The sequence below is a fragment of the Falco peregrinus genome, chromosome 12 (genome assembly GCF_023634155.1).
Source record: "Falco peregrinus isolate bFalPer1 chromosome 12, bFalPer1.pri, whole genome shotgun sequence".
NCBI lineage: Eukaryota > Metazoa > Chordata > Aves > Falconiformes > Falconidae > Falco > Falco peregrinus.
Window position 1 is genome coordinate 13363051 of NC_073732.1, and position 23587 is coordinate 13386637.

General features: G+C 36.6%; 1 long non-coding RNA gene across 5 annotated transcripts in view; it reads left to right on the forward strand.

Moving 5' to 3' along the window:
- Positions 1-7494: 7494 nt before the first annotated feature.
- LOC129785396 (uncharacterized) overlaps positions 7495-23587 on the forward strand; it is a 322564-nt gene continuing 306471 nt past the window's right edge. For all 5 annotated transcript variants that reach the window (XR_008749444.1, XR_008749442.1, XR_008749443.1 and 2 more), the window contains exon 1: positions 7495-8639. This is a non-coding gene — a long non-coding RNA (uncharacterized LOC129785396). The remainder of the gene's footprint in view (positions 8640-23587) is intronic.

Below are 23587 nucleotides of genomic sequence, written 5' to 3' on the forward strand. Positions count from 1 at the left end.
ATGTTTGGTCTGAAGAGTGGTCTTAGTATCTCAATAAAGCAACCTTCTCTGCAACAAAGGCTTTTTTCAGATTTTTTCCGATGTTTGCTACCAGACAGTGTCAAGTAGCGAGTGAGAGGAACTCATAAGAAAAGACCAATTTGTACCATCTGTTCCAGAAATCTGAGCTGAGGTGATACTTTAAAGGGGAAAGTCAAACATGTATCTGAAATGCTGAGCAGTGGCAGTTTTACATTCGTGTTAAAATCATTATTTTCTTTATATTAGTTCTGGAAGAAACAAATATTTTACATGGCTGAAGAAACTGTATCTTTACTAGATTTTGCATTGCCTAAATGGCTAACATGGCAGTTTAGCTAAGTACATAGTGCAACTTATGTGGAGAACTATTAAGTAGCAGGCTATTTCAAGTGATTTTATTTATAGCAGTGAAGGATCGCCAATTTCTGGCAATATCAATTGGTACTGTGCTTGAACAGTACTATTTTCATGTTGATATGTTGTGATATATCGACGTAAGATCTAGGAGTGCCAGAATGCTCTGAAGTATCCAAAAGGTCTATTGACAATCAATGAGTTTAGTTTGCAAAATAAGGTTACAACTTCTAATCCTATCAGTCTTTCTGATGCTATGGAATTGAACATATTTTAAAGACTGGTCTATTATGATTAAGGTAGAGATCATTGGGGGTTTTATTTGCTGCTATCTTCTAAAGCATGTGCACTAGTCCTAGGAAATGCTGTCACAAATCATGCTTGAAGTGTGACCCTGTTCTCAGTTCTTGAGGTATGTGGTCTATGGTCTTTTCAGAGCTCTGTCATTATAACTGTATAAAGTTTGTTAGTATCTTCTGAACTCTTCAGTGTGAAAAGATTAGGTCGTACACAAAAGTTCAGTTAGCCAAGTCTAATAACTGTAATATGGAGTCCTCATCATGAAAATGTGGTGGGTTTAGCTGTTTTGGCATCATAGAGAATATCAAAATATATAAATAATAGAAATATAGGGCTGCATTTCAAATTTAATAAGTCAGTTTGAGCCTCTGGTCCTTATTGAAGGTAGTGTGATATATTTGGGTGTTAGACCCATTATTCCACCTCTTAATGTGAAAACTTATGAAAATGGAAGAACTTATTCTAATAGATAAAGTGCTAATTTCTGTTGAAGAAAAAGACTTCCTAGATTCACATGTGAGGAATTAATTTCTACTTGTTGAACAGATGACGGTGTTATGACTATTGAAGCTGGTCTACTAGCTGTTCTTCCTCTCTGCATAGGGTAACGCTGAAGTTAATTACAGTTTTCATTCCAGAGCAACTTTTCATTGTCATGAATCTAGATTTAATTTTCAAATTTAGGAATAGTAAAAAACTGCCAGGACCAGAGACCAGACAAATATGGATAAGATACAGTGTATTTTAAGTGCTAATTGATTATTTTTTTTTTTACCCTGGTGAAAAGCAATTTTCCCTTGTTTTACTTTTGCTGAAGACATATTTTGACTATATGTTAACATGCCTGAGCCTGCTTGAGAACACATGAATATAATTTTAATAGTTCTTGTATAATTTCCCGTGAAGTTGTATGCCCCAGTGGCTCCAAGGTAACTTGAACTTTTTGTCATGGAGTACCTGAACTTGCTCCTTGTAGCAAGCCCCCTCCTTTCTTTCTCCCTTTCCCTAAATGGTTGCAACTGGATAAGAAATTCTGCCATTGCCCCAACATTTTAGCACAGCTGGAGTGTGTTGGGGTAAGATGTATAATGTGAATCATATCTGCATGGCTCAGCATTTTGGACTAATGTATAAATTTGTAAATTAACACCTCTCAGGGTGTCACACAATCGATAGCATTTTTCTTTAAAAGAAATGCATGTTATGACAAAGCTTGAGGAAAAGTCACTGATGACAAGTGCTTTTTATTTTAATAATAATAAAGGTCTGATACAACAACAAAACACCTATTTACAGTTCTTCTTAGAATTTTGATCCCATCTGCTTGAAATGATGAGTAGAAATTGTAGTGGTAAGTATAAAACCCCAAAGCCAACACCAAAACACAGATATTGGAGACTCTGAGGGGTACTCAGCATGCTTTTTTTTTGGTGGCATATTTTGCTGCCCAGTCCTGTATGTGTTTTATGTGTAGGGAACTCTGTTGGAAACTGTTGGAAATGCGATTCAGCTGGTGAGTCCTATGTGGTTTTGCAGAGTGATGAATTGGTGGGAAGAGCTTGAAGACACCAGTGTTACCCCACCACTGGATATAGCATTCTTGCAGCAGCAATCTGTGGGCTTGTTATGTGAACTCAGTCCTCAGAAACCTAGAAGTTACTAAGAGTTGAAGGGTTTGGGTAAGTGCTGAAGGTGGGACTGAAGAGTGAAAAGAAATACCCTCATGCAGAACTAATGGAAGTGGTTTATGAAACCTAGCCTCCAGCTGTGAAGTAATGATTTCCGCAGTGCGTCACCTCTGGGATGACTTCAGACAAATCTGATCTCTTTTGCATGTAAACTGGTACAGCAGGGCTTTGTATGGTTGCTCTGGCTATGGGAAGAGCAACAATAAGTCTGCAGTTTTGATTTTTTTCCTCTCTGTAGAATTTGTCCTTGTCCTGTGAAGTTTAGTTAAGTTGCACTTAAGTACCATGTAAATCTCTAATACCTGTAGTATCATTAATTGAAAAGGACAAAGAACCTAATAGTATTGATACTGATTTATTATTTTAATGTTATTGCCTGGAAACGTTTTCCCTTACTAACAAGCATTTCAGTGTCTTGATAGGAAACGAATGGAATCATTACAGTTATTTTGGAACACTTGCTATGTACAGTTTGAGACTAAAATGTATAGAATCTGTATGGCCTGAATAGTGTAAGTTTTTGAAAGTAAAAGAATCCACAGACTCATGCTTATCTGTACTTTTACCATCCCTAATATTTAATTGACTTATTAGACTCTCTATATATGCTGCCTACTTTACAGCATCCAGCCATTTCAACTCTATAGTCTGTTTCTATTATAATTCATGCTGTGTTACTCTAATTAAACCTTCACATTTAGAATTTTTTTTTCTTTCCTACTTTGCAATAAAAAATATCCTTGTCAGAAATGCAAAGCATTCCCTTCACAATCTCTTTAAATAAGCAAAGTAGGTCACTCAGCATATTTGTATCAAGCTAATATAAAAACTACACAGTCAACATATTTTAGAGCTGTGTAGCTCAACCCTTGTTCATACAGCGAATGACCTTATATCAAAACTGTCACTTCAAGGGTCTGACAAAATCCAACATGTAGCTGTCACAGTCAGGAAGCAATGGAATGGGCTGAGGAGACTGAATTGCTTCATAGGCCAGTAAAAAACAGATGTGAACTGAGGTGAAGAAATTTGTCAGCCATCAGTGCAAGTTTAACAACAAAACAAAACAAAAAAAAACACAACAGCAGAGAAAAACATCTTTTGTAGATGCTTCTTGTTTCATGAGCAATTAAGATTGCAGTGCTGCTTTTCTCTTAATCTGAGAGAAAGAAAACAAACAAAAAACCACACTGAAGACAAAACCCCCAAACTAGTAATGCATTAATTACAAAAACAGTCATAAAAATAATCATTCTGCTTCTCTGGAGGAACATTTGCATCTAGATGAGCCTTCCTGCCATGGACAAAAAAGAATGCTTAGCAATTAAGCAAAAGCTAATGTTATGGATGTGTCCAATTTTCTTTTAATTGCAAGAATCTCACCATGTAAAGCTGCTTTATCTTTGATGTTGGAGATTTCCTTTATGATATCAACTTCTGAAAGATATGAATAGCAAAAAGCACCTGGAACTAAAAATGCCTAGTTAATTGCACATCAAATTCCGTCAGTTACTGTGCAAAATCTGGAGAGTGGTAGACCATAAAAAAATATAGTTTAAAATTCAGTCAGTCTAATAATGAAGTAAACTGTAGCTGGTTATGAACTGGATCCATGCTATTTTGTGAGATGAGTCAAAAGTCTTCTAAAAAGTGTTAGTTCCAGGACCAGCTGATAGTTGTATTGACTGTATTTAAGATTATGCCAATATTTTCCCATTGTTTTGCATAAAAATAGGGAGCCATGAGCATGCTAGGAAGCATAGATCTTCTATGGAAAGGGCTTTGGTCTTACTGTTTAGCTAGAAGGGTTTTGTTAAGAGGCAGTGATGATATGAATAAAAAGCAGATGAGAGTGTGAAGTATTAACGGTGTGCATCAGCTCCATGTTCAGGTGGCCATCGTGCAGTGCCACTGGCTTAAATGCAGCGAACACCATTAGTAAAGTTGAGCGTTCCAAGGCAATATATGTTATTATTTGACAGCAGGGTGAGGTCTGTTGTATGTAACATGGTTTCCAGATATAAATATATATATAGGTTTGAGCTCATAAAAATATATTGGACCTGAAAATTGTCCTTCCCTACCCTCCTTCTGGAAAGCTGTTAATATCTTAACTTCACAGATAGGCTTTAGATTTCATCTAAAGTTTAATGCTATGCATTGGATGGATTTTCTTGGACTGGGAGATGAGAATAGTGGGCTTCCTTGGAGGTCATACCTATAGAATTGAATGTGTCTATTCATTCCATTTTCCTGCTGCTTCCCCCAGCTAATCCTGCAGTGGTGCTGCTTGAATATGGTAAAACTGTTAAGCAAGTAGTGCGCTTCCTTGTCTCACTTGTGTCAGGATCTTTAGCTGAAAGCTTGTACCAGACTGAGGCTTCTCAATATTGCCTGGAGGAGCACGAGTCCTGAGTGGCGTAGGTTACAGGGTTGTTGATGTAGTGATGGTATGGTGCCTTGACTTCATGCAGCAACACACTTTTTCAGAGAAAGAGATAAAATAATTGAAATTTGTTTACATACTGCCTAAAGAAAAATTTCTCCTGAGTATATGTACCTTGAAATTATGGTCATATGATTACTTTCAGTGATCCTATAGTGAGGTTTGAGATAATTGCTCCTTACATACATTTGATGAGTTTGTGAACTTGACTGTCATCACGGTGCATTCTATCTTTGATGACAAGCTATGGGAACAATTTCTGATCATATGAGTTTATTAGCAATTGTTTTTATAATCCTTACGTATGTATCTCAGAAAATAAAGTAGTTATCACTTCACTGAACTACAGGCAAAATTTAACAAAGTTGTGTGGCCATTTTAATATTTCAGCTCAAAAAAAAAAATTGTTAAATGCCAACTTAATGATACATACATCTTTACTAACCTTATTCACAGAAGCAGCCTGCAGCATTGCAATCAACCTTTTTAGAGCACAATTACTGGTATATTTTGCAGGAATCATTCCCCCCCCACTATGTCCTGAGAATACATAGTATTGTCTGCCTTGGTAAAGTGGCCTTCATCTTCTGCTGATTTTGCTTAGTTTGTGTTGCTCATTACTTTACAGATTATAGCACAGAGCTCGCTTCCCAGTAAGACATGGCTAGATTTTATTGTACTAGTTTGCTTTGAAGATGTTCTGAATGACTGCAAGGCCAAAAAGAATCATTAGACACAATAGATATTCCACTAGCGTGCTGGCCCAGAGCGTGCAGCCCAACGACCTGTGAAGCATTTGATCAGGCTCCACTAGAAGTGCAGATCTACCTTAAACTTTTGTGCTCAGCATTTCTGATGATACGTGTTGATTGCACTTAGACACAGTTGTTCTGAGAATTATTTTCTTAACATAATTTAATATCTGTGAGATATTTCAGGAGCTTTATTGTATTGGAATAATCTGTGTTTATCATTTATCAGGTCTGCATACTGTGCACTACCTGTTTATGCATACATGTATTATATATAAGAATATAATAAGTATAATATATACACATATATATTATATATAATACATATATATGTATTAGTTTAATACAACTACCTGTGATGTGATGCAAGAGGTATGTGAAGTTTTACTAAATTGCTTGTCTGGTAACTTCATGCAGATGGGATTTCAATAGTTTAAGGTTTTGAATATCTGTAATAAATAGGCTTTGCTACTGCTTAAATTCAGCTGCCTTCAGCATCACTTGTAGAGTTGCCCCGACCCTGCTTTTGCTAAGCATTACAATCCCAATGTTACCTTGCTTGTCTTCACAGGGAGAGAAATTTGTGAAGAACATACTGTAAGGAGAAGTTTGTTGGTGAAGAGAACAACTTTTAGACATCTTAGAAAGCTGGGTTAGCTGTAGGTGCAGAGGGATGCACTAAGGATAAGACAATGAAGAGAACCTGAAAGTTCCATATTAATACAAGCTGAATTTAGTGTTAGTTATATCAGAGAGGCTTAGCACTGTCTTTTTTTTTAAAAAAGAATTTCAACTAAATCACCCTAAAGAGAGGAGCCATATCTTGTCAAAGAGTTTAATAAAAACAAAAATATTTGTTCTGAGTTTAGAAAAATTAGGAAAAATATCCTTTCTGTTTTTTCCTTTAGGATTTAGTTGTACATAGTGTTCTTAACAATGAAACTTCACACGTTGCCATGTAGCTTTTCATTTTTTTAAGTATTCTAAGAAAATCAATTTATCTGAGTAAATTATAGGATCTCCAGCTATTATCACCTAATCATTAATTTATCCTGGACTCTGTTTAATACAACTGCTGCAGAATGTTTAATAAATCATTAAAATAGTTTGGATTTAACTGAAAAATAAATTATTTAAAACCATAACGGCAACCTATTCCCCCACTGCCAATCCCCCAAACCCTCCTATGAAGGCATAAGTGAATCAAAGCACCATAAAATGATAAATAATGGGAAACTACAGCTTTATTAAAAAAATAATTGATATGAATAAATGCAGATGACTGAATTCTTAAATCTAGTCTGCTTATGATCCATGCTTGCAGGTACCACATAGGTGTATTTCATAAAGTACTTACTGCCTCCAGTATTCACACTGTGATCGTCTGGTTTAGAGTTAAGATATTCCTCTCTTTGTGTTTGCCGTTGCATTTTTTTTCTTTACCCAAATCTTCAGAGAGACCTTCAACACCATTAGATTTAATAGTTCCATGGTTGGTGTTTTGCAGTTGTGATTCCAGCCCTGGCCAACAAGTCAGGGTGTGAAATGACCTTCTGACTGCACAGCAGGCTCAACAACAGGGTGGTACCCTGAGGCACTTGAATGGTGATGACCACTAATGCACAAGTGCATTGCACCTCTGAGTAGATTTAGGGAGAGCTGCTCCTATACATAATTTTACTTTGGTAAGGTGTTGGGTTTTTTGTTGCCCTTTTTCCAAAATTTGACAGCTGGCTTGTTCTTTGAACATCAGATCTGGTAGCATGGAATACTAAAGAAAAAGCAGAAGAAACTTTCAGCTGGTATAAAATAAAATCATGAGCTCTTCTCTCCTGCTCTGTATTTTGTGGAGTAGATAGATGTTAAGTCTGGAATTTTTCTCTACAGGAACTGAATAAATAAGGAAAATTAAGGCCCAGGTCGATAGCTTTATTAGGTTAAACAGGTTCCTTTTCTAGGATTAAAGGGAAAGGAGAAAGACAATGAAAATAAATAGTTTGATCTCTTAGTGAAATGATTAACTTTTTCTGGCTTTCTTACAGTGTCATCTAAAAATATATATTTGTACCCACTAAGTGGCAAATTCAAAAACAGATGGTTAGCAATATAGTTACTGGCTCCTTTTATGAGTGCATCATCTCTTTCTAGTGGAAGTCACTATTTAAATAGCAAAAGATCAAAAGAAGTGTTCTCTTGTCTTCCTACAATTGCTTTAAAGTCAATTCAAAGAAACAATTGACTTCCTGAAAACTTATTTCTTTCTTTTCATGGAAATTGGGGGAAAAATGTAGTCAGCAAATACTTTAAAAAAATCCACTTATTTATAGCAAAGGGGACTATTTGTTCTTTTCTTTGGAGGAATCTTCTGGTCTTGCTGTCTAATAAACAGACTCTTGAAGCTGTACATTGAGGAAAATAATGGCACATGATGCTGCTTATATGGATGCTGAAGAGGACAAAGATTACACTGCAGAAAGCTCTGAGAGAGAGAAAGAAGTCCGCACTTTGCATAACCAGCTGCTGAATTCCTAGTGTAGAGGATCAAGAGGCAGAGTGATGTCTGCTCTTTCTAGAAATAGCAGTTGGACCCATGTATTGCAGAAGTGGATAGAAAAGTTTCTTTGGCAGGGATTTTCAAAAAGGAAGAGTAAAACTTCCTTGTGCAGAGACATTTAACATGGGCCCACAGATGTCTGTAGATGTAACATGTTCCTTTGCTCTGTTTATTTCCCTTTCACAATCCTATTCTAGACAGAAAACTGTACTGCATGTATTTCAATTGCTTAAATTTACACCTACTTACAGGTCATACTTTCAGCACAATTAATTTGAGTACTAAGTGGCAAGAAGTTGGGGAAGGAAATCGCAAGGACATTTAAGGAGCATTAAGGAGCAGTTAAGGACTGTTTGCCAGTGCTTGGTGCGAACTGCCCTGCTTGACAGTAACTCCTGCAAAACCCAGGGCTCCTGATCCAGTGCCTGCTTACCAGTGTCAGTCTTCCCAGCGGCTCTGATTTGGCCTTTAATGAAGATGATGAAGTAACATATTTTTTATGAGATGAGTGGGAAAATCTAAAGGTAAGAAACAATACCAGAACTTGTGTCGTGTTTTCTTGGGTTGGTTTTTTTGAGTGGGAACTGCATTGTGTATGCAGTAATTACAGAGAACAACTGAAAAAATTCTACTGCATGCAGTTATATTGGTTAGGAATCATGATTTACAGCAATAAATAGAAAATACATGAAGTCCTTCAGACTGTATTATCTATTTTACTCTTTTCTGTTTCACACTTATTACAAGCCAACTTTATTTCATCAAGTAGCCTGGAAAATGCGTTCACTAACAATCAACGTCAACCCTTTGAAATTTTGTTTGAAGGATTAATTATGGAGCTGTGTGACCAGCCTGCATAACTCTTAAGTGCCTGTCTCTATTTTGGATGTTTCTATCACTGTACTGAAGTATTTGTCTCATGCACCTTAGCAGGTACCACTGACTTCACATTAAAAAGAACTTGAACAGCCACGGAAAAGAAAATGTGGTGATTGCAAGACATCTGATATCAAATGTCATTGCAGTGAAAGCCATGCTGAAACGCTTATTGCATTCCTTAACAGAGAAATGATATATTTATTTATAAATAGACATAATTCCATTCAAGCAAATTACATTTGACCTCTGATTAATTAAGGTTTTTGGAGGCATTTTGTGGGAAAGCTGAGTGAGGTCACAGAAGAACAATTCAAAGTATATGAAGGAGAATCCAGCTGTGCCAGAACAGTGTTGAACCTTTGCATGAAACAGATGGCAAATCAAAAGCTGAACATTTGCAGCTGGCCAGTTCATAATTGTGACTACTGTGAAATGCAGGCAAAATAGGTACTGGGTTTGGGTGAGCGGTACCTCTTATCTGTGAAAGGCAAAAATAATAAAACATCAGAGGAAATGCATCATCTCTTGCCACAAATAGTTCACATTTGGAAATAGCTTGATGCAGATGAGTGAAACCTAGAAGCCCTCTTGGCTGAGTGGCAGGCCTGTTTCTGTGGTGTCTTTTTTTCTTTAGTAGCTTTCCTCAGTTCATCTAACTTCAACAGTCTGGATCCTGATGTGTGCAGGGTTTTGAGGAACTTCTGTGTTCCTGCTGATTCCCCAGTTCCAGCTCTGACTTGACAGACACTGCAGAAAGTTAAAAGTATGGGGAGAGGGGGAAAGAGACTAAGTGCCAAGAGCAAACACCAGAACCCCTTTTGTAATTTTTTTATGACAAAAGAATGCTGCCTGCTACTACAGGCACACAGGCAAAGGGGTCTGACTCCAAAGAGTCCACTGCACAGTGGAGGTGCTGGGTAAGAACATGCTTTGCTTTGGTTTAGGTCCTATTGAAATGCAAGTGGAGACAAGGTGCAGGTAATTGTTCTGCTTTCTTTGCAAAAGTCTTGGCCTTTACAACTTTTGTTGTAGAGTTATACAAATCGACTTGAAATAACTCAGGAAAGATACCCCTGACTCTACTTCTCTGGAGCCAGAAATAAAAGCAGATGTATCCCCCTCATAAGAGAAGTAACAACAACTGTGTTTCCTAGGAAGTAGAGATTTGAAGCATTTTTGCAGCTTTCCACTCTTCCTAATAAATCCTGTATGTGTACTTCAAAGAAAACTACTGCAGTAGCTCATAAAAGAAAACATTCTTAGCTATGTACAGAAATGAATTTCACATATAGGGTTGACTTTGTCTGAAGACCTTGAAGATTTTCCGTATAAAGCTGTATAATAAACCACTGAGGTTTATTATAGTAGATATAGTAAGCATCTCATTTTAAACAAGGGACACTTAATATTCTCAAGCTCTGCAGTAATATCAGCAACATTCCAGATGAGGAAGAGCAAGCAGAAACATCTGTTCCCCCTAATCTCCTTTCCATGCACAGAAGATACGTTGTTTGGCTGTACGTCCCCCAACTTAAGGCACTGATCCAATGCAGTGTGCTATTGTGAAGCTGTTCAAAGGCAAAAATTAGCTGTCCCAGAGCACGTCTACCGGTTTCCACCCCTGTGCTTTGTATCTCCAGTACTGGGTAGAAAAGAGGAAAAAGGTAAATGACAACTGATATTTTTCTGCTTCCTTGCACAGAGCTAGAAAACAGTGTTTGTAGGCATTTTTAACCATTATTAATCTATGCAATTGTAACCTTTGTAATTTTCTCCCTTCAAAGTGTGGAAGACACTGAAATAACAGCCTAAGGAGGTTTGGAAATTGGGACTTGGCATTTAAAGCCTAGTCAGCTTGCATTGCATTGTGTAGTAATTGCTAGTTAATGTAATAGCAGAACCATTACAGTGACAAAATCTTAGAGTGTATTTCTCTTTTGATGTGTAAATTAAGACTGTCAGAAAGCAGTCCCAATATTAAATAGGCCCCCTCATCCATTCTAGTTTGAAAACACTTTGCTTAATCACTGGCAGGATTTATACACTCTTTTGCTTGTGTCTGCCATATTCATTCGTATCATCTTTCATGCAGACCAAAGGGAGAAAGATTTATAGGGGCTGGGAAATGTTTGAGAGGTCTTCTGCCTTGGAAAAAGTTATCTGTTTGGGACAAAGAAGCAGTGATTTTTAAGTCAAATACTGATAATGTTTTTTCAGCAAAGTATGCAAAATTCAAGCTTCTTAAGCCTGAGTATTTGTTTGTTATTTCTTCTCAAATAATAGTGCAAGATTAAAGGAATTCAGGAAAGATAATGTGTTTCTGGAGAATCAGAGTGAGTTTTCAAGATAAGCTGCTAGCCTGTTTGTAGAAATTACAGAAGCTTTAATAAAACTCAAAGAGCAACCATCTGTTTCTTCCATTCTGTAAACCTTAATTGTTTTTATTATGGTATAGACATCAAAATATAATTTTCTAACTTATTTTTAGCTACCACAGAAAAAGGTGAAACAAACTTTCCCATATTGCTTTCTCACTTGGGCAGAATTCTTCATAGGTGTATTTCTTCTACAAGACATCTCAAACAGTTTTGTCAATTACCAAGAAAAAGTCAATGTGAGATTTCTTCATGGAAGAGTGAAATATTAACGACTCTATTGATGTTCCCCCTCACATGAACACGCTTTTACCTCTTCCTCTTCTGTTCCTGCCAAAGTTTTAAAATAATAATCATGGCTTAGTAGCAGTGAATCTGCTGCAGGTGGTTTGAGTGTAAACTGTGTATTTATCTTTATTTAGGATGTAGTAAGGACCTTGAAACAACTGGTGGTTCTGTGACCCATTTCAGTGTCACTCAGCTAGCTCCCATTCTGCATATTTGGCTTTTTTTCTCTAGCTGAATAGAGGTTGCAAAATAAATCTGGGATTTCTATAGGCTTATGTAGTCTCCTAACCTGTTTTTGTGAAACAGTAGTTTGATGGGATTCGCCTGTGCTAAATTACTGAATCAGGTCTATGGAAAGAAGGGGAAAGAAACCCCACCCAAACCAAAACACTTCACTGCAGTACATTTACCGAAGCCGGCAAGCTTGGAGTATTGATAGTTTACTGCCATGGAGGAAATAAGTAATTAAGTAGCTAATATGTGAAGTTATACCAAACAAGTGACTTCAGCTGGGATTAGCAAAGAAGATGGGATTTGCTGCTTATGCTTCTCCCACAACACATCTTTACTTTGCCACTCTGCTGGAGGCTGTATTAGATGAGACCCAAGACCTCTGCACTGACCCAGAGAGCATCTTATTCACAGTGAGGCATGTGCCTTGCTTTGGAGATGCTAGCTAAAAGGACCTCTGCAACTGTAGTATGACAACTGTAGAGCCACTCCCTGAATGCAGTGTGCCAGTTCATGGACGTAAGTAATCTTCCTTCTTATCAAAAGTTTGAGATGCAAAATTGTTTTTGCTCCCCGTGGTTTTGCTGCAGTGGGATGAACTGTCATTTCCTCTGCCCTGAATTAAGGATGAACAGGTAGTTTGTTATCATTGTGTTGCTTAATGTTGAGGAATATTTCTAGTGACTCTTTGATCAATGTATGCAAGGTAATTGCTGTGAGGCAATTAAGAAAAAAAGCCACTTTGAAGTCACTGACAGAAAAAGGAATTCTTCAGAGACTGCTTTCTTAATACTTTATTCTGTCTAGTAAAGGAAATTAAAGTTTACATAATAATTATTATGCTAATGGTATTTAGAAGGCTGTTTCTCTTTCTACTTGCAAATGAACTGGTTATTCGTGACCTGGTCTGTACTTTTGATATGCAAGAAAACGTAGAATCAATAGTATCAATTTATTTGTCTGATGTTAAAAAGAAAGCAAAAATAGCCAAACTTCCAGTAAACCTGCAGTTGTATAACTTGTAAACTAAAAAAATTGAAATGTAAATTTAAGCACCTGGCTAATTCCTTGAAAGACCAAGAGGGGATCCTCAGAAATATTCATAACAAGAATGAAAGGGAAACTGTTCAGCAGTACTTTTTTTAATAAATTTTTTCCTCCTTTACCTCACTGACCTGTAGTCAATCTGCTTTACTGACTGTATCTTCATTATTCCCATAGCTTGTGCCTTGGTGCTCTGTGTCATGGTACCATGTATGGTCTCATCATTACTTATTTCTGTTTGTCCTGAGCACAAGCCCTTGTGTCCCCTTTCAAGCACTAAAGTGGTAACAGCATTCCTCTGACCGTGGGCGTGCTTGGACACAAAGACTGTACTTAGAGCATTTTGTGAAGTCTGCTAGTGGTTCTGCTAATAAGAAGGATTCCCCCCTCCCCCCAGACCCTTCCCTTTTCTCAAAAAAAAAAAAAAAAACAACCAAAAAACCAGACAAAACACCCAGTCATGAGCAGCAGCAGCATCTGTGGGAGATGGTATCAAAGGCTTTACTAAGGTCCAGGTAGACAGCGTGACATCCACAGCCTTTCCCTCATCCACTAGGTGGGTCATCTTGTTGAAGAAGGAGAACAGGTTCATCGAGTAGGAGCCGCCTTTCATATAATCACTGCTGGCTGGGCCTGATCCCCCAGTTGTCAGTGTGACGGCGTTCAGGATGAAATTTGCTCTCTCAGGCATCTAGTTGCTCTTGGATGTGTCGTGCATATGGATGGGTTTTGTGCTTCTGTTTCCTGCAATGGGAGGAGAAAATTTTAGTGCTAAATGTTTTGGAGTAACTTAAGTTTGCTGGCTGGTGCTTAATGGGGAAGGTGCAACAGGTCCAAAGGATTTTGTTCAGCCCTGTGCTTTTGCAGATTTATATTTCATGTCAATTGAAGACGCATGACTGTAAGGTTTGGATTTCTAGAATGGTGCTAGGCTTTGTGGTTCCAGGGCTGCTCCTCTTACCCCTGCAATTTTTCTTTGGGTGTTTGCTGAAGTGCCAAAAGCAATGATATTTGGAAGGTGTGGTGGTGGTGGTGGTTGGTGGTGAGTGTTAAATGGAGAATGCTGTTCCTGTGATCTTGAAGGTGTTTTGGAAGCTTGGGTAGTGGGGGTTGGTGGTTTATTGTTTATTTGTTTGGTTTGTTCTGTTTTCCCCCTATATATTTATGATTAAAAAACGTCAGTCTATCTTTCCATGCATGAAAGGGTGAAAGCCACCTGCAGGGAGGGCTGTATCAGAATTTGGATATTTTTTTGTGTGTGTTCTGCCATGTTGCAGCAATTCTGTTTCCATATGACCTCTAGAGGGTTGTGTGCCTTGCTGTGGGGATTTTTCTGTTGTCATTGTTCTGGCATTTGACTGCAGAATATATTGGTCTAACAAAATATTGTGAAGATATAAAGTTTGGCTGAAGTTTAAGAAAAAATAATAAAATTCTGATTTGACTTAATAGTTTGACACTTCCCCTGTAGCTGTTACAGTGATATGTTGTGCTCATAATACACTTAGTCAATAGACCTATGTGTGATTTTAAGCATTGTGTTCATCTATGTCTCTGGCTCCTCTTGTGCTTTACATTGTTTATCCCTTGCACAGTGAAAGGGTGTACAAGCTCACTGCGGCTGCTTGCAAATCAGTTCTTTAATCCAGGCAGTTGCATCGTGACGTAACTAACTCTGTAACTGTTGAATAACATGCATTCTTTTGTCTGCTTATACCTGTGAAAGTGGAGATGATCTGTCCTTAACCACAACCTAGCTGTTGGGATAGTGGGTGATGGCTATTAACATATGTGTATAGTAACACACATAAGGAAATGCACCGGCTTACAAATGTGCAGTTTAGAAGGTTTGAGGGAAGATGGGCCAATTCTAATGGGAAAACTTAAAATTGCTATTGTTTTGTAAAACAAGGAATCCTAGTAGTATCAAGTAATGAAGCAAAAACTTCAGTACAATTATAACATTTAGAAACTTAGAATTGCTAAAAATTATATTTACTATGTTATTTGCAATGGTTCCCCCTCCCCTTTAGCTTTAAAAAGACAGACTGATAGCTTATTACTCACAAAGGAAGAAGAAAAGAAAAAAGAATATATAATTGTGCTTATTAGAAGAAAGTCAGAAACTGATTAGCGTGGGAGGAATTAATTATTAAATCTACCCACGCGTTCTGTTTTTTAATTTTTTGCTATTCAATTATGCATCAGTAAATGTTATCATGCAATCACTGGCAAGATGCTAATTAGTATTTATGAATTGCTGCTTTTTACATCTTACCTTTTGATATTTTCCACTTGTGGAGATGGTTTTAGGTACACAGTGATCTTGCAGAACTGTGCCTTCTCCCCCCTCAGTTCTAAATTTTTCATACACTGTTGCAGTAGCAGTGACTTACAATCCCCTTTTTATTTTGCTGATAAAACCAGAAGCTTTAACGCACAGAAAGGTGCCCCTGTAAATCACTGTTTCAAGAAAACAATTTTTAAAAGTTATGTAAGGAAATGTATGTAAATAAGTGATCAGTGGAAAGTACTGTGAAAGGTAGTAAACAGATGGCTTTTAGAATCAAACCTCTTATCTAGGTGCCTAAATTGGATTTAGATGTCTATGTTTAACCAGTTACAAAGATTTTATTTTAATTATTTATGAATCCTTTAACATAATAGAGGTCACTGGTGTTATCTTTACTTGCTAAATATACCAACCAGTATGGCTTCATTCAGAAAATAACTATTTTTACCCCTTCTGAAATAGAAATCTAGTAATCTAGTGTTCCTAATCTCCTAAACACCAATTTTGTAAATGTCCCGAGGTGATTAAAGGGGATTGTGGGAGTGAGTGGGATCACAGGTAATCAGACTGACTGAGGGACTGTGGTCAGTGCTGCTCAATCACTTGCCCAAGTGAAGGCTTCCACTGTGGAAGAAAAGCTCATTATTGCTTTGATTTTGCATCCTGTCCTACTGACGTGCTTTGTGATTCTGCTAGAATGAGTGTTTCTGTGGGTGCAGCTGTGCAGAATCTATTTAAATGTTCTTCACATTAAAAAAACCCAAACCATTAAATGATGAAATTATGTTTGGTTTAATCAAAAAGAACTGAAAAGAGGACTCTCATGTAATATATATATGTACAAAATTGTGTATTTGTGTGTATCTTAGATTTGTGTAAAATGTTTGGTTTAAAGATTGAAACAGCCTTTCTTGGTGCTGAGGATTCAGTGCTAATGGGAGCACTCCACTGTGCTTCATGGGCAGGATTTCAGGGCACTTGTTCTCTTGAAGAAGTAAGCTTGCCTGGACAAGAACTGCAGAATCTTAAAGTTGAATTACCATGACTCATGCCTTTTACATTTTGAGTTTTATTGCTTGCTTACAGGATGGAGGATTACTTTCCAGTAGGATGATTTAAAGCATGTTAAGGCACTAAAAGAATTTTTTTTTCCAAGTCTAAGAACAGTTTTTATATCAAATGATTCTGTTTGATCAAAATGGGGTAAGTCTCTCTGGTCACACAGTATGAGGTCATGCTCTTTCATGCTGCATAGTTGCCTTGTGTGCTGGAGTAGTATGTCTCCTTCATGATGCCATTGACTCTTAATGAGCAACCCATAACTGGAATAAGTAAGCATGGCTAGGGGTTTTGGTGGCTGGTTTGTTTGTTTGTAGTTTTGTGTGTGGTTTTTCTTTTTTGTGAGCTTTTACAACTGAGTTAGGTTGGATAGATACACAGTCATGTGCCATCCAATGCAAATATGCCCTTGTCCCCCTTTTTTCCCCACTTGAACAGTATAAAGTAACTTTATGAAGTTGACTTGATATACTAAATATTCCATTGTGTTCTAGATGTAAAATTAAACTCAAAGACAAATTATTTTTATGGTACTGGTTTTTTTGTGTTCTGAAAGTGGTTTTGAAATATATTGAGTCATAAAGATGCTCCAGCCGGGAAATAACTCTGCTACTGAAACTGGATATGGAAAAGAAAATACACTGAATTAATTTGCCTTTTTGGATTCACTGTTGTTCCGATTTTTGTTTTATGGACATCTCTTTTAAAAATATAGAAGTCTGACAATAACATGTTATATTAGTGTTATACTAATGTGATTTAATTAAATAGAACAGTTCTTTGAACAGCAACATAAATAAGGACTCTAATTTTAATTAACTAAAAAGTACCCATGGGTAAAATAAGAAGTTTGAAGTCTCCAAGGAAAGAATTGATTTTATGTTGTTTCTTATAAGAAAGTATGAATTCCATTGCTAGTTATGTTGCATTAAGTTTTGCAACATTTATTTAATAATTAATAAAAAATAATAATAAAAAAATAGTTTAAACAATCAAATCAAATGCAGAGATTCATTAAAGCAGCAGCGAAAAGAGCCACACCTTAGACCAGTTATGTTTTTTTTAGAATTGATACCTTCTGACCAAATTCAAGTTTAAGGTGGCAGAAGACGGAAAACTTGAAGCTAAAGTCTGTGGTGCTTGTATCTCTTATATACTGTTCAAACAGAGCTACTCAGTAAATTTTAAATGATAAAATGTTTTTTGGCACTTGTGAGATGAGGGGTTTATGGCCAGTTTAATTTTGTGATCTTAAACAGGAAAATCACAATCATCTCGAAAACTTTTTAAGTTCCTTCTTTCACAAGAACTTGAACTTTTCTCAGAGCAGTTCTGCGTTCTATTATAAACAAAGCCCTGTGTGCATGCACAAGGCCAAAGACACCTTTTAATTTAGGTTTTTTTTAAGTAGAACAAAATTTGTATAATTTCAGAGTGTTTGGTTCCTAATGTAATTGAGCCAGCTTAGGTGGGAGATGAACCGAGGTCCTTAATGAGCAGAGACTTTAGCTGAAGTCAATACTTCTTACATCTGGAAAAAACCCTAAGTAATACTAAGGAGTTGTGGGAAGAGATGTAGAGATGCCGTTTATGAATGATTTATACGAGTTCATATTTTTCACACACATCCAAAATGGATTCATACTAATGGCCTACACTTTGATCTTCAGAACTTTAGCGCTAGTATTGTCTCACTGAATGCTATGTTTAATAAGTGGAAATCTGTGGTTTTAAAATACTTAGGAGTAATTTTTGTCTATATTACGAGAAAAATCTGAGTACAAGACACTATATCCACTACCATCTTGATTTCTGCACTCTCTATGTCAAATGCTGTAATGAATACTCTACAAGAATTATGGAATCAAGTGTCTCGACCAGCCTTTTTCTTTAATTGCCTTTTGAAAGCCACCATAGAATGATCCTCAGGTCTTAAGTTACAAAAGATAGTAGGTTAAATGCCTCTTGGCATTCTGGAAGCCAAGTGTTTTGGTGTGAACTGCTCCCTGAAGTTCATATTCATAGATTGACTAAAACTGCCTCTTTTTGCCTTCAAACCCAGTATCTTCCACATAAATCTTAAACTATAATAATAAACTAGTCTCACTAACTGGTGTTGATTATGTAATAATTAGTAGCATCCTGTTGTTCGTAATTTTCCCTGAAAAACTAAAACAAAATATGAAATTTATTCATATTGAATATTTTTAGTTGGCTTTCCAGATGCTCTGTAATAGTTTTCCTACTCTGTGATGCTTCATAAATCTGAGATGTGCTCATGCTGATTCACAAAATATGTAGTTGGTATCTATCAACAAAGAACTGCTAGCTGCAACTTCATCCAGAAGAAATCCAGAGCAGTTAAAAGGAAATGCTTCTCAGAAATAAGAGAGCTTATTTTTGTTTTCATTCTCTCCTCTGTAGTGATGAATTCTGCCCATTTGGATCTGTGCAGCTGTGTGGACTGAAATTTGTTGCAGGAAGGCAGCAAAAATACAGGGGGAAGGAAAGCAGCTCTTCAGCCTTGGTTTTGAATTTGTCCTCAAAGGTTTATTTTCAGTTGTCAAAGGAAGATTTTGCTGTAGTTGGAGTATCTATTCTGTTTGCTAGAGAATTTGTATGGAGTTCTTAATGCTTGGAAAATGGAATGATAGGACCTGAGAGCTGGAGAGCTTTTCATATGCCTTCTGATCTGCTACAGAAGCCCAATCAAGAAATTAATACACGTTTCTGGGTTAAGCCCCTTTCCTATTTATGGAAGTTAGGCACTTTCACATCCTTGTATGATAAGGTGGGGAGGCAAGCCGTTGAGAAAGCAGTACAATACATACTGAGCACATGCCTGTTGGGAAGCAGAGCCTGGAAATGAGCTGTGAGCAATGTGTAGGCAAGCCTGATTTAAAGAGCTTCCACGGGGACATCTGAGAACAGGCTTTGTTGTGGACACCTCGGCAATGGCTCTTGTTGCTATTGCTGTGCAAAGTCCTTGTTACAGCTGTTTATATTAAGCTACACCCTGGAGTGATTAGTCTTCTTTAGATGGGCAAGAGGGAGATCACTGTTGTGTATGGCTGTAGTAAAAATCCTGTATGTTTGGAGGAAATTTCATGGATTGGATTTGACCTCTGCAGCAAATGATCTGTGGAAATTCTCGAAACTCTCAACCAGAAAAACAGAAAGAACACATTTTCCACATCAAATGGCCTCCAATGGTTTAAATTATTTTTCCTGTTGCTGTAAGGGCAAAAGCCCTTCTATATCCATGCCTCTTGATATTAAAAATAATAATAAGGAAGTTTTAGCTGAGGCAAGACACACTTGCGTCTTCTTCCTGAGTGTGATTCTAGTGAATACTATTAGACAAAGGTATAGGAGGGGAGAGAAAAGCTTTTGGAATTGTGCATGTGGGCTATAGTTAGAACCCCATAGGTGAGTTAATTAGCATGGTGAGAGCCTGCCTGCCCAGCTTATTAGTGCTTAGCATTATGGTATATTGGTGCTTTGAAAACGCTCTTGAAATGAAGATTGCTTGCAGACGGGGAAGATGATATGTTATAGTCTGTACGTTTTGTTGCAGCATTTCATACTTTCAGGAGACTGCTAGTAGTGTTACATGTGTTTGTGCTGTTGCTGTGGTTTTGTTTGTTGGGGTTTGTTCGTTGTTTGTTTTTTTTTTTTTTTAAAACATAATTATCTTGAAAGCTACAAGCAAAAGTCTGAAAATTGGGAAGCTGAAGGCAGGAAGGGGTTATACTTGTTTCATTCATGACTGAAACCTTTTATAAAACCTTTCTTGCAACTCACACTTTGACTTTTAGAAATCTGAGTTAATTTGCAAAAGTTTGAAGCTGATCAGCTTCTAATACATTTTGGGACTGGTCAGTAGCTTAGCATTCCTCTAAAACTTAGTGTTGCAGTCGGCATAGGGCAAAAGGCTCTGTATTTCTGACTCTGTCTCACAGGTCTAACAGTTTGAGATGTGCTTTGCCTCTCTCTTGTATTTTGCCCTCTCCCACAGTAAAAGTAGCAAAAATAGCATGTAATTAACTCAATGACAGAATATTGGCCTGTACCCCACCAGCTAGAGCCACGTGTGACTGTGATGCTGACAGCCTTTTCCCTTCCTCAGTGAGCAGTATGAAGTAGAGAATAATATAAAATAAGCGCATAGCTTGCCCACAGATGTCAGATGCCAAAGTCACTGAAACAAACCTGTGATTTAGATGATCTGGGAAGGTCTTTTGGGATCTTTCCATGATCTCGGCTTTTTCCAAAGTCTGCATAATGGTTTCATAGAGAACAGTCTGGTTCTTAGGTTTTCTTCCTTTGCTTCTCTAGGAGGATGCTTAACCACCTGCTTTATGTGCTGTGGTTCTTCATTTAACTAGGCGAGAGTCTAGTATTACATTCAGTTTAGTCTTGGTTGTCTGAATTTCACTTCCTTCTATAAGATCAGGACAAGAGGTCATAATACTTTATTGATAAGCGATTGGTACCATCATCCATAATTCTGTTCTCTCCTTATTCCTTTGTATATGGATTTGTAGTGTAATATTGAGCTAATGTAAGGGTCTCTCTAATACAAATTCAGCTATCCAAGTCTCCCAGTTTTGAATAAGTATATTGGAAAAAGCATATTCATTCATAGCAAATACCAAGAGCTGTGTCAAAGGGAAGAAAAAAGGTCTTGCCATGAGCAGAGCTGTAATTTTTCCTCTCATGCAAGTAAGATAGATGTGATGTTGAAAATAATCAAGAAAGTGAGGGGAAAGAATAATAAAAAACAAAGAAAAGAGGAATATTGTGAGCTCTAAGAACTCTTGAAAAAGCAAAATGTTTTACCCAGTGTTCTTTAGCTAGCTTCTGAAACAGACTTTATATATTTACATATAAACAAAAAGCATTAGTTGTTAATATTCAAGTAGTCAGAGACTGAAGTATTCTGTCCCTTTTCTGTAATTTAAAATGCTAATGAATGATTAGGTTTCACTAACAAGCTGTCTAATTTCACGTGCAATGATTTAACAAAAGTGTGTTTCATCTGGGAGATACTAGAAACAAACAACTCAATTTTTGGCAGCCTCCTTCTGAGGTTGGGTTATGATGAAAACCTGTAAAGAGAGTTGTTGGTTGTTTCTGGACCCTGTCGGGAAAATAGCCATGGGTAATATTGTTAGAAGAGGAAAAATTTATCCAGAAGACTACGTCAACACATTCTCTACAGGTTTTTTCTTAGAAGCACAGACTGTCATAGCCTTCAGAGCAAAGAACCCAAACTTCATTTTGAGATGAGACATTAAAAGCTCTGAGGTTGATTTCTAGAGTAATAATTAGGAAGTTCTGGGAGCGTGTTGCAAGATGCCTATGAATGCATTGTTATGTTATATAGCAAAATCGAAAAGGAAATACATTATGGATTTTGTATTGAAAATACTTTTTAATTAACTGAAAACACATTTCTGATACATTTCTGTAGTTTCTTAAGGCACAAAATTCTCATAATGCAATAAATAAAACTTTTGAGTTGTGGCACATGTCAAGAACCTGATGGAAGATAGGCACTCTTTTGAATTCAATGTGGAGTTTGTTTAAAGAGGGTGTTGTGTGATATTGGCTGGCATTTTCAGCATGTCTCCTTCTCTCTTCTTCACCCCTTTTCTCTATGTTCCAAATAACTTTTTTTCACTTAATTTCCATTTGAGTTGTAAAGCTTGCCCTTTCCTATGTTAGCTGTTGTGGAGACATGAACAAATAGACTGCTGTTTGGTCTGGTGGAAATGCAAATTGTTTTCATTAAAGATTTTTTTTTTCTTGTTACATTTTATGAACTGGATGCAGAATGGAAACATCCTAGGTAATGGAGAAAGATACGAATATTTTTGTTACTAGTATCTCTGTTAGCCGCCCAGGGAGAAATAGGATACCTATTGTGATATTTTCATTCTTTTTGCATAAACAAGATTCCATGCTTTGTGGACTTGCTCTTATAATGTACTTAATAATGTGTGCTGTCTAGCCAGCAAGGCATCAGAATGTGGTTGTAACTGTTTACCCAGGAAATTCCATTAACCTTGACTACGACTATGCACGATTTAGAGCTGTGCATGTCCTTGGCTCACAGTCAGTCTGTTCAGCACCTTGCAGCATCAAAACCCCAGTCTCTGAAACACATAGATTAAATGTATAGCAGTGCAGTTCTGCCATGTGCACAGGCACACTGGAAGTAACACCAGGCAATTCATTGTTTGTATGAATATGCTGAACAAGAATAAAACATGCTTGCTAGAAATTACAAAACACAAGAGGGAAAAGCATTTCTACATTCACAATGTGTCATTGAAGTGAATGTCATGCATAAAAGTAAAGGGAGGGGCTTTTCTTACAACTGGTTTGCTAATATAGACATATTACAGATTATTTTTTTTTGTCATGTATTGTAGAATTGTTCTTATTTGCTACTTATTTTGGCAGGTCTCTTAAATTTTCCTAAGTGAGAGTTTAAAAATACAAAATAATTAGAAGCCAGTAGTGCTGCTGCTGATTTGGGACACTATTAAGTGAAAATATTTATGGTCAATAAATTGACTTCTGTATACCTAGGATCAGATGATAAATGACTTCTTTCAGACCATTTTTTTTAGCCTTATTGAATTTGAGCAATGACTCCCCTATTTTATTTCTTGCCTTTGAAATCTTAAAGTGGGAGGGGGAAGAAGAAAAAAGGAGGCAGCAGAGAAGAAAAAAGGTTCATCTCCCTAGCAGTAACTGAGCTGCAGTAACTTTGGTTTTATAGCCTTGTTCTGCACTGTAGTGTAGTAAGTGACTTAGATCTGAATCATCTTATTGTGTGAGGTTTAAATGCTAATTTTCTACTCTCCCATGCTAGAGAGAGAAACCCTACCATGTTCATATCACTTGCCAGACTAACTGAGCCTCATGTGAAAAAAGCTTATTAAAGTTAAGTCAGATACAGGTGTAAATATTAGTAAGCATGAACCGCTCTTATAAAGTTGTTTTGTAGTTATTTCTTGAAGAGGTAGGTCTTTTATTTATTTTTATTTATTTTTATTTATTTTTATTTATTTTTATTTATTTTTATTTATTTTTATTTATTTTTATTTATTTTTATTTATTTTTATTTATTTTTATTTATTTTTATTTATTTTTATTTATTTTTATTTATTTTTATTTATTTTTATTTATTTTTATTTATTTTTATTTATTTTTATTTTTAATTTATTTTTATTTTTATTTTTAATTTATTTTTATTTTTATTTTTAATTTATTTTTATTTTTATTTTTA